This window comes from Odontomachus brunneus, unplaced genomic scaffold, assembly GCF_010583005.1.
Source record: "Odontomachus brunneus isolate Ranch 3 - 2012 unplaced genomic scaffold, Obru_v1 Obru_scaffold_016, whole genome shotgun sequence".
Taxonomy (NCBI): Eukaryota; Metazoa; Arthropoda; class Insecta; order Hymenoptera; family Formicidae; genus Odontomachus; species Odontomachus brunneus.
Genome location: NW_022639466.1, coordinates 3,167,237 through 3,179,796, shown reverse-complemented (window position 1 = coordinate 3,179,796; position 12,560 = coordinate 3,167,237). Strand labels below are relative to the sequence as shown.

The 12,560-nt window shown below is 38.0% G+C and overlaps 1 long non-coding RNA gene across 1 annotated transcript; it reads right to left on the bottom strand.

The window, feature by feature from the left end:
• Positions 1–2,070: 2,070 nt before the first annotated feature.
• LOC116841573 lies at positions 2,071–8,913 on the bottom strand. The gene is made up of 3 exons (XR_004377572.1): positions 8,691–8,913; positions 2,271–2,373; positions 2,071–2,133 (listed from the first exon to the last, which is right to left on the bottom strand). It is a non-coding gene; the product is annotated as an uncharacterized LOC116841573 (long non-coding RNA).
• Between the last annotated feature and the right edge of the window lie 3,647 nt (positions 8,914–12,560).

The following is a 12,560-nucleotide window of genomic DNA, read 5'->3' as shown; positions in this document are numbered from 1 at the left end:
TTGGGGGATATACTCCGAGTTGCGAATTGCGTATGAAATATCGCGAACTGCGTCTTCGAGGAAATGTCGGTCTTTTGGATAAACGACAAGTAAGTGCGACGAATTCAGCAACGGTCAGATCGAGTTGTAGTGTATCGCTTTGATATACGCGCGACGCGAATTGCTTACGAAGAAAACGGAATCCGCGAGCGAAGGGAACACGCGACGCGAAGGCCGATCTCACGAAATCTTTCGACATGTGGGCGAAGTAATCTGTGTGAAATTCTCACGTACGACACGAAATATCCCTAAAGTAACGTTTTGATGATGCAGCGTAGTAGGCTGCAATATAGCTCCGCAATATTTTTGCGGATAACAGCTCCGCAATACTTTTGCGAAGACAATTCCGCAATGCTTTTGCGGAGAACAACTCCGCAATATTTCTGCGAAATTCGTTCGCGACTCTTCCGCAAATACGATCCGGTGAAATTCACAAATTTATCAAATTAATAATCGCGAACGCGAGCGTGAATGAAAAATCAAAAACTATGAAAATTGTGACGATAGAGATAAAGATTCTTTTCAAAATTCACGTAACAAAAATGTTATCACGTGAGACGTCTGTCTTCGTTCAATGGAAATTGGCGCGTGCCGCATAAATAAACAACTGCTCGCATGTCTGACTTGTGTACATCGCGTTTTTCGCGAGGGATCAACGCTCACTAGCATTGTCTCTATTGTGTCCCGCGTTAGGAAACTCTAACTCTAAGTGAAAAATTGATATCTGAAAATTTTCCAAAGACTGTGAAATTAATTTTGCGAGCAGCTTATATAATCATGTTAGATCGCTTCGCGCAAATGCCGTACGATATCGAATTTTACTTAATAACGAAGCATAAATTCTACTTTATGAAATACAATCGCGATTCAAGCTCATGCGAGAAAGAAAATTGAGAAAATTAACGACCGGCGGAAAATCTATGACGCAGGTGATGTGATTGCGCATTTTCTGTGACGCAATCTCTTTGCACGTTGACGCACTACTCGAAATACCTGGAAGATCGCATTCAATAAAACTGAATAATTTTACAAAATTTTGAATGTTCAAAGTGTATACTCAATACTTGAAGCATCTATCAGATAGTGTTGGGGTTTGATTAATCAAAATTTCCTCAGACAAAAATCGTCGACCAATCAATACTCTAAGTTAATCAATTTCTAAATATATATATATGTTGGGAGAAAAATACTTGAAAATTTATTTGCCAAATTTATGTAAAATTTGCATTATCACTAATATTATTATTTGAAAAAACGATCTTCCAATTGTTTCGAGCAGTGTGATTTTTATTAGACGGCACGTACACATACTACAACTACAGCAAAGTAAATCGCATTGATTCAATAAGCATGCACTACATCGAAAGACTTTTTGTCTTTCTATTATCAATATGTTTTTTGTTTTGACTCACCAAACCGCCGATCAGGGTAGCCACGTTCTGCTTTAGTTTCTGGAACAGAAAAATACCATTTCGCCGATCAGATTTGTGCATTAATGACGATTTGAGTGAAGAAGTTTGAAGGATTACAAAAAAAGAAATAAACGCGATATTTTTCACGCTGGAAGAATTTTTCGGAATGCATTTATAAGATATTCTTGGAATATTCCACTTTCCTTTTTCTCGACGTTGCAAATAAATCTCTTAATCAGAACAAATCATCAAAATTCTTCAAGTGGTGATGTTACTCAGAAAAAATTCTCCCCGCATGTAATTATGATTTAGCGCGATCTTTGATTCGATTCAAATTATCTCGATTTCGAGCAAGAGAATTATCAATCTTGTGGGATTTCTAATTACAAATGTTAATTAATGAAGCTCACCTTCGAGCTAACCCCGCTCGGCCCGAGCCAGATCCTCCGGCACAGCAGCCCCTAAGAGTCGGCTGGTGATCTGTTTCGTTTCTGCAACAGAAAGCAGATTTAGTATTATACATGATAATGGAGGTATTAAGGAACTCGATCTCAAACAAGAGGTTTTATCGGATTTATCGGAATTATGAATTCAAATTAGTGAAATTCACCTTCGCGCCAACTCTGCCAAGCCCGAGTCGGATCCTCCGGCGCAGCATCCCCTTAGAGTCGAGTGCTCGTCTCTGCAACAAAAAAAACAGATTAAATTGAGTATTAATTAGTTACACGATGATAGGGACATTAAGGAACTCGATTCTAAACAAGAAAATTTTCAGTTTTGTCGGATTTATAATTATAAGTACAAATTAGTGAAGCTTACCTTCAAGTCGATTCAAACAGGCCCGAGCTGAATCCTCCGGCGCGACATCCCCCAGGCATCACATCCCCTAGAGCTGCGTGATTACGTCTGCTCTATTGGATCTCTGTGACAGAAATTGAATTTAATTTAGTAATTTAATAATTTAATATCAATTAGTTACACGCGACAGTAAAACGAGGAAAAGAATTGTCGTAACGGTACGCTCGAGTTCCTTCCCAATGCGCAATAAGAAATAGTTAAATCATAGCTGAATAAAGAAGTAATAATAAATTAATTAATGAAATTAATTAATGAATTATGATATTAATATCTGATCGACAACCATATAATAATATCCGGTAGTATCAATTAATCACACACGACAACAAGACGAGGTAAGGAAATTGTCGTAACGGCACGCTCGAGTTGCTTCCAAATACGCAATAAAAACAATTAAATGACAACCGAATAAAGAATAATATTCGAATAATAAATGGATGATGATAATATTTGATCTGCATTGAGGAACTCGACCGCGACGTTTTTTTATCTCACAGATAAAAAAGTAAATGAAACGCGGTAATTATCTGTCGCGATAAGGCCCACAACACCTACTTGTGTAAGGAGTACGCGTCTTAATTTATCTTAATTATCGCCTTAATTGTCGCGAAGTTGAAACGCGGTATTAAAAATCGGCACGGAATTATCTGAAAAATAACGCGGTAGCTCTCGATATGCTCGTCTCGACGGTTAAGAGTGTTGTGGCGTGACGCTCAACACGTGCTCGCGCACGCGTGTTTACATGCCCAGAGTCCCCCCCCTCCAAAGCGCCGCTCAGTCTGAGACACGAGCGGGCCGTTACGAGGGTCTGTTTACCTAGCCTTTGCGAAGCCTAGAGTTTTTGTTAGAGCCGTTGCCCAGGTATTGTTATTACCGATTATTCGATCATCACTATTTGTTTATTATCCACTCGCAGATATTATCACACGATTGTCGAGCAGATATTATCATCACTACCATTTAATATTTGAATATTATGGTATTACTTCGTGTTTTATTCCGCGCCGACTTTTAATACCGCGTTTCGATTTAGCGACAATTAAGACAAATTAAGTCGCGTACTCCTCACGCGAGCAGGTGTTGCGAGCTTTACTGCGACTGGTAATTACCGCGTTTCATTTATGTTTTTACTTGTTAGATAGAGAAACGTCGCGATCGAGTTCCTCAGTGCCGATCAAATATTATAATCATCCATTTAATATTCCAATATTATTACTTCTTTATTCGATTATTATTTAAATTATTCGGATATTATTTAATTATTGCTATTACGCATAGGAAAACAACTCGGGCGTGCCGTTATGACGATTTCTTTACGATTTCTTTATCTTTATGAAAAGTGCGATAAAAGTACGGTGCCATCTTGAAAAATATCCGTGAACTAATTATTCGCTCTTTATCATGGTTGTCGGAAAACTTGACCGCATGTAAGCATAAACTTTTGTGCAAACTTTTCGTATCTTTTTTGGCATCAAGACTAAATTCTGAAAGTATAATAGTGATCTTTGAAATTTTCCTGATTGCAGCATCCACAATTTCGGTATGTACAACCTGCAGAATGTTTGTATTAAACAAATATTGTACTGACAACTCAAAATTTAAACATATTTTTTTCGTTTTCATCACATATTGAGCAATGCTCCAATTTATTTTTGCATGTACTTTTGTTGTATAAAATTTGTAATTCTGTGCAAGCAACAAGACGTAAACTTTGCAAAAAAAGTCAATGTTATATCGGTACAATTTTGATGTCCGGCATCCTCTTAAGCCGATTCTACATTAGCTGCAAATCGCAAGATCATAAGAAAATTTACCAATTACAGTTGATCGTTCTTCTTACGACCAAAGAAGAATTGACTGTGATTGGTTAATTTTCTTGCGACCTTGAAACTTGCAATTAATGTAGAACGACTCTTAAGGGAATGTTGAAGCTGAAAACTTTACCGACAGAACACTGACATTTTTCTGCAAAGTTTACGTCGTATTGGTATACAGAATTACAAATGCTTTTACGCAATAAAAGTACGTGCAAAAATAAATAGGAGTATTGCTTGATATGTGACGAAAACGGACAAAAAATTTTTAATGTAAAATCTCAAACTGTCAGTTAACATAATATTTGCCTAATCCAAAAGTTCTTCAGCTTGTACATACCGAAAGTGTGAATGCTCCAAACAGAAAAATTTGAAAGAACATTGTTTTACCTTCGCATCTGCATTTGGAAGCTTAAGAATATCGAAAAAGGTTGCAGGAATATTTCTACACATATATGGTTAAATTTTCCGTTGAATATAGTAAAACAAAACAACACACATTCATGTAAGTTCTGCATAGAGAGAACGATTTGTTGAATCAAATAAGTGTTTTTTTGGAATAGTCCAAATAAATTTTTTGGTCGACACAACAAAAATATTTCTTTAGAACTAAACCGCAAATAAATATTTTTGTTGCGTCAAATAAAATTTTGTTCAATAAATCAATAAAAAAATTCGTTTGGACTATTCCAAAGAAGTGTTTATTTAATTCAACCAAATCGTTCTCTCTGTGTATATACAAAAAATACGAAAAGGATAGCGTGATTATATTAGTGACGATCGTTTCTGCATTATCGACATTGTTCGAGTTCGTCATCGACTTCAGCATCCCCTTAAGAAAAAACATATACTTTCTTGTTTGAGATATTTTATATTGATATATAATACGTTATTTCAATATCTATCGAATATTTTCTATTTCTTAAATATTTTTTTCTCTCTTGGATGAAATGAATCAAGAGTCAAGTTTAAAATCACAAAGGTCAAGAGTTAACGAATTTCCCGATATTTTAGGAACAAATACCGCGTAATTGAAATGTCAATGCGTAGTTGACGTCGCGCGTTAGGCTTCGCGCTGCAAAGGCTCAGTTTCGATCCTGATGTTCGAAAATTCTGTTTATCCCGCTTCGTACGCGAGAGTTTACGAAACTGGGATTAGTTTGCAAGCATTTTGTGTGTTATCGTTGTGCCACATCAATAAACGCGTATTTAGGAGTTTGGAACTGACGTACACAGCAAAACCCGGGTGAATTGCCTAAAGCCTCAAATATATATGGCTTACCGATCGAATGACGATCAGCATTTATTATTAAATTTGCGTGCGGTATTAATCCAGGTTTGCGGTTTTAATGCGGTCCCGTCGCTCATTGGGCGTTCATAATCAAAGCATTAGAATCCAACTAATAATTCGAGTGGAAATTACGTGACTTCAATGAGTCCTAATATTTCCACAAACAAGTTTGTTTATTACAGTACTACAGAAAAATATAGGCGAATCTCACCACTTACCTGGTGCAAATTCGACTACGCGTGGGCAGTTTTATTTTATATAAAATGAACAATAATGCAACGTTGCCGCACGCTGCTAGGAAAAAAAGAGTGTTTGAATACACTCTGATTGATAACCGGTTATGACCGGTTATTTGTTCGATTGAATAATCAATCCTTTCGCTACCAATTTTGTTCTTTAAAAATACAATTCTATTTTCTACTTTCACTTCATTAAATATATTAATATGATGTATTTTTAACAAAAAAATTAAAAGTTTTATGCTTGATGTGAAAAAGTGCTCGGGACACATGTCTTACTGTTTTTGGAAGGACATATTTGTCCCAATGGTTATAAGTAGAGTGATAATATATTCTAAATACCAAAAAAAGTTGTTCATTTAATTTAATAAGATTGTTATTAATAACGAGGGAAATATGTCCCGTTGGTAGCGAAAAGCTTAAGCGAGCCTCGAAATTAGTAATTTCGCAAATTGGCCGGGCTTTTCTCAATTAACCTTCTAACTCGTTCGACTCTACTTCGAGACCCAAGTATCTTTAATTTTCCTTAATTCTGAACACGGACAACGTTCATCTTCTCATAATATTGCATATTAAATAACAAATACACTATAAAATGCGTCCAAATATTACAGATATGAATCACAAGGTCTCATATATTTATATACTTATGCAAAATACGTATATACGTATGCAAAATACCTTAATATCATCAGAATTCTTGAAAGATTTTTCTGGGGTCGAAAAAAGATCCAAAAACGATTAGAAAGTTAATGAGGAGAAAGTTAATAAGTATAAGCTACATTTTGATGAGTGTAATACTTTACGTGATTCCATTAGGTTGAAAAAGTTTGTCAATTGAAATATAAGATAAAAGTATAAGATATAAGATAAAAGTATTCGAAGAATTATTTTTATGAATAAAATGAATATTAATATCATGAATATCGACATTTTCTCGACATCCAAACTTTTTGTAAAAAATTTGATAGAGAAATAACAAATCTCTTGTACCTATATAATCTATATTAATATTATCGTAGTTATAATTGAAATCACGCTTACAACAACGATTCAATTGTATATCTGCAATATGGACTTTCGATCAAACAGGCCACGAGAAGCTTGAGTGCGTTTACAGTTTATGTAGACAAATAAAGCTCGTGTCAGATTGTTTACTGCAAGCGCCTCTATTTTGAATATTAATCCGATACACTACGGCTGTTGATTTCGAAATGAGTATTTCGAAGTACGCGAGTGACAGCATCGGATAATCGTATCGGCAAATATTTAATAAACTGATAAACATTCGAATGAATATTCAAAATAAAGTAACAATAACGGCATTCGCCAATTAAACGCTAAATAAATCTTTCGGAAATATCCCACGCCGACCACTTAATAAGTTTGGTCGATACATGGTATTGCCCGAATCGAAATTTTAGTTCTTTTCATTCACACTGCAAATTCAGTCGAACTTGAAAAGTCCATGAGAGAATCTCGAGAATCTCGAAGAAACACGCGGAAGTCGCGACGCACGAGATTTGGTCAAGTGCGAAATAATCGACGAAGTAGTTCAATCACGCGAGAGGAATGATGAGTAATATAGTGCGACATATGTAGCGCGTAATACACGTTGCATTCGCCGACTCTCGAATGTGCTAGAAAAGCGCGGAAGTCCGCGACGTGAGATAAGCTTGACCGTCGCGAAGGTCTCGGATGTTTTGGTTACGCGATCGCGCTCGGCGTATCTGTCATCCCTCCTCACCCTCCCACCCAAACCTCACTCTAAGGAGCTAAGCATAATAAAAAGAATAAGGAATAGGGAATCGAGAATAGAGAACAGGAAACAGAATAGAGGGAAAAGAATAGGGAACAGTTCAATATTAAAATATGAAACGCTTAATTCATCAACGCAGAATACAGGAACAGAGGAATAGCGTTATTTCTTGTTTTCAGTATTCCTTATTCTCTGTTCCTTGTTCCTTATTCCTTTTATTGTGTTCAACCTCTCTCTCTCTTTCTTTCTTTCTCTCTCTCTCTCTCTCTCTCTCTCTCTCTCTCGCTACAGACTAAACTACCTCGCAAGACTCGACGCCGCGTTTATCTCTGGCGTCGTTTGATCTTTCTCTTCCTTTCTGACTATCGCTGAATTTCTAACTCCCGACTAATAAATCCGACGATTCTATTACTATTCGAGCGCGTCGAAGGTAATAATCAGTACGAGAGACGCCGACTCGACACGTCGCGATAATGATCGTATATATCGAGAATTAAGGAGATAATTAATAACGTGCTCACGATATGTCCCGACGATCGCACATCGCTGTTTACGGCAATCCCGGCACTCACTTCCAGGCGAAGTTCACTTTTGACGGACAAAAGACGGATAGAACGTAGAGCGACGTTGATCGATGTGTCTATGGCGGCTGTTCGGAGTAAAAAGATCGATTTCGAAGATGGCGCGTAATTGATGCACGCAGAAAATGCACGCCGAGACGGTGTCTCGGCTCGATAAGCACGCGCTCTCGCGGACATGCCTCTTCCTCTTTTGCCAACAGACCGACGTTACCGTACGAGATTCGGTGTTACGTGCATCTCTGGCGCGCGTCTTTAGATCTTTCTCTTCCCCTCTGACTATCATCGCATTTCCAATTATCGACCAATAAATTCGATCGCCCGATTCTACTGTCGCTCCGAGTGACTCGAAGGTAATAACAATGAGAGAGACGCCGTGACTTGCGACACGTCGCAACAAGCACCGTATGTAGGCTAGAAACAAGGGCCGATATTCATGCCAGTGAGAAATGACTTACCGATCGACATCGAAAAGACGTCGAAATCGTCAAATCGACGTCTTTTCGATGTCTATCGGTAAGTCATTTCTCACTGGGATAGTCCGATCTTATATTTAAGATCATCTTAAGTATTGTCTTAAGACGTCATGAACCAATCACAGAGCCGTATTCGCATCTTAAGACATTACTTAAGACGGCCTTGAAATAAGATTCGACTATGAATACCGACCAAGGAGATAACTGTCTAATAACGTACTCACGATAGGTTCTGACGATCGCGCATCGCTGTTTTCGGCATTTTCGGCACTCATTTCCGCGCGAGACTCACTTTTGACAAAGATGCGTAGAACGCGGAGCGATGTTGATCGATGTGTCGATGACGGCTGCTCGGCAAAAAGGCCGATTTCGAAGATAGCCGCGTAAATGATGCACGTCAAGACGCGGTGTCGCGATCCGACAAGTACGCGCTCTCGCGGACATACCTCTCCCTCTCTTGCTGACAGATCGGCGTTACTGTAGAAGATTCGGTGTTGCGTGTATCTCTTTTGATTGTTCTCTTTTTCTCTGACTATCACCGCATTTCTAATTACCGACTAATAAATCCGGCCGCCCGATTCTGTTTTCACTTCGAGTGAGTCAAAGGCAATAAGAAGTGTGAGAAGTGTGAGACGCAACTCACGATAAGCACCAATCGCATGTAACCGGAGCTGAGGAGATAACTGTTAATACATATTCACGATGCACACCGATATCGCACGTCGCTATTTTCGATACTCCCGATAATGCGAAAAAACCGAACCTGGGCACACTGGCATTGTTTTTCCATCGTCTCAATCTACACTAGGTCTATCCGTGTTGCTTGCATTTTGGGCACTTTTACACCTAATGGCTCCTGTACACAGGACGCGGTAATGCTTGCCGCGCGGCGGAAGATCGCGCGACAGCCAATCAATATGTTGTTTTTCCGTAAGAGCTAGAAGATTATTACGGAAAGCATCATATTGATTGGCTGTCGCGCGAACTTCCGCCGCGTGGCAAGTATTACTGCGTCGTGTGTGCAGGAGCCATAACGCCCGTTGTACACTATTCTTTCTTGAAGTCAGCGATATACGATGCTTGTTTATGGCCGGTATTCATAGTCAGATCTTATATTTAAGACCGTCTTAAGTTTATCTTCAGATGATGAACGGATCATTTCATTGGCTACGGAGTATCTGAAGATAAACTTAAGACAGTCTTAAAAATAAGATCCAACTATGAATACCGGCATATGTGTTTACTGGATAAAAATACTCCGTTTTGATTGGTGTATTTCCATCCATCTCAGAAATACAGCAATTAGAACAGAATATTTTCATTCAGTGAGCACGAAAATAAGCATCGTGTGCCGCTGGCTTTAGAAAAAAGATATCGACTATATTTCAGCGGAAAGAACAGCTCAGGGAGCGCTTAATGATTATCGCTCCTGATTGGTAAATACTCCTGGGTCTATGAAGCATCTAAAAAAATGCTCCAATCACAGACAATAATCAGTAGGCGCTCACTGAGCTGTTTTTTCCGTGCAGGATGCAGCCATCCTCTCATTGTATATCGTTCATTGCGTCTGATGTGCAAAGGGCATGGATATAAAAGTATGAAAAGCAACCTGGGCAAACCCACTGTTAAATAGAAGATGCGCTTGGTCTATTATAGGGTAGCTTTTCAGCTACGTTAAACTGTCACACAAAAGTTTGTTGGTCACATATTATCTAAAATATCTTGTAAGATAATATGCAACCAATAAACTGGTTTTGTATAACAGTGTATGTAGCTGGGCCCTGATTCTCAAAAATATATCGCATACGATATTTAGTGAGAAGCTATGGCATACATGAAGCATAATATGAATTATAGCTTTTTACTAAATATCATATACGAGATATTTTTGAGAATCAGGGGCCTGGAAAGTACCCATAGATTTGTTCGCGTTGTACTTTTGACACTTTAAGGCTAATATTATATCCCAGTGGGAAATGACTCGTCGATCGACGTCGACTTTCTTACTGGGATATAATACGGCGTACGACAAGCTTGTCGGATGTTCTAATTGGCTGTTGGATAGAGAACTTTTGGGGTATCTGGAGAAAAAGTTAAGCATCTCAGAAAACTTGTATTCTGTCAGCCAATCAACACGTCCGATAATCTTATCGTATAATGCATGTAACAATAGCCTTACACTTAATGCCCGTTGCACACCAAACGTGATGAGCGATACCCAATGAGAATTCTTCTTTCTAAAGAGGACAGCGTACAACGGACTGTAAGTGTAAAATTGTCAAAAGTGCGAGCAACGCGACAAACTTACCTCTTGGGCTGCTGTACGCATATAGTTAATATCACGTATATTATAGAAAATGCCCATATGCGTATTATAGAACCCAGCCTTGACGTGCATCAGTTGTGTGGCCATCTTCGAAATCGCCTTTTCGCGTCGAGTAACCGTCATCGAGACATCGGTTAACAACGCTCCGCGTTCTATGCGTTCTATCATTTCGTGTGTCAAAAGTGAGTTTCGCGCGGAAGTAAGTGCCGGGAATGCCGAAAAGCGATGTGCGATCGTTGAGACGTATCGTGAGTACATTATTAGACAATTATCTCCTTATTTCTGGCTACATACGACTGATATATGTCGCGAATCGCGGCGTCTCTCAAGGCGCGATCCATTAAACGTTATAAATACTTTAAAGCGCAATACAGACCAATCATAGCTTGTTTTGAAGCGCTTTAAAGCGTTTGCAACGTTTAATGGATTGCACGCTCACACTTCCCAGTAAACATGCATATCTACAAGATGTCGAAAAGACGTCTTATACAACAAAATGTTGCATAAGATATCTTTTAGATATCTTTTCGACATCTTTTAGACATGCATGTTTACTGGGTTGTTATTGTCTTCGATTCATTCGAAGTGACAGTAGAATCGGGCGACTGGATTTATTGGTCGGTAATGAGAAATGCGATGATAGAGAAAAAGAGAAAGATTAGAAGACGCCAGAGATAGACGCAACGTCAATTTTCGTACGGTCTGTTAGCAAAAGAGGGAGAGCTTCTCTTTGTCCGCGAGAGCGCGTATTTGTCGAGCCGCGACACCGTCTTGGCGTGCATTTTCGACATGCACCAATTGCGCGCTTTCTTCGAAATCGATCTTTCCGCACCGAGCAGCCGCCATCGACACATTGATCAACGTCGCTCCGTGTTCTACACGTCTTTTGTCTGTCAAAAGAGTCTCGCGCGGAAGTGCCGAAAACAGCGATGTGCGATCGTCGAGATGCATCGTGAGTACATTATTAGACAGTTATCTCCTTGTTTCTGGCTACATACGGCTCCAGCTTGTCGCGACGTATTGCGAATCGCGGCGTCTCTCACACTTGTTATTGCCTTCGACTCACTTGAAGTGACAGTAGAATCGGGCAAGTTCTGCGAATTCGATAGGTCGATATTGCCTTACCATTCGATACCCAAGTAGCACACACACGTTTCAGGAATGTTTTATAAACGTTAGAATTAAATGTTTCATAATCGTTTCCAAAACGTTTTATAACGTTTCTGAAACATTTCTTCTGAGTAAAAATGTCCACTCAAAAAACGTTAGATGAAACGTTACTTTTGCATTGAAGAAACGGTTTATAAACGTTTTAAGATGTTTTATAAACGTTTCACAAATAAGATTTCAGAAAGGTTCTTGTTAAAAAACGTTTCTTATTGGTGCTTTACGGTTTTGAAACTATAGTTAACTATATGTTTGAGAAACGTCTCTGATACGTGTATATGTTACCTGGATATCCAATGAAAAATTTTTTATATATAATTATATAAAATTATATAAAATTATATATAATTATATAAAATTATATATAATTATATATAATTATATATAATTATGTACAATTATATATATAAATTTATATATAATTTTACATAATTACGCATAAATTTATATGTAATTATACATATTGTTATACATAATTGTGTATAATTATATATAATTTTATATGATTATATATAATTATATATAATTATATATAATTATACATAATTATGTATGGACAAATTTCATACAAAATTTTGCATGAAAAATTTTTCATCGGGTA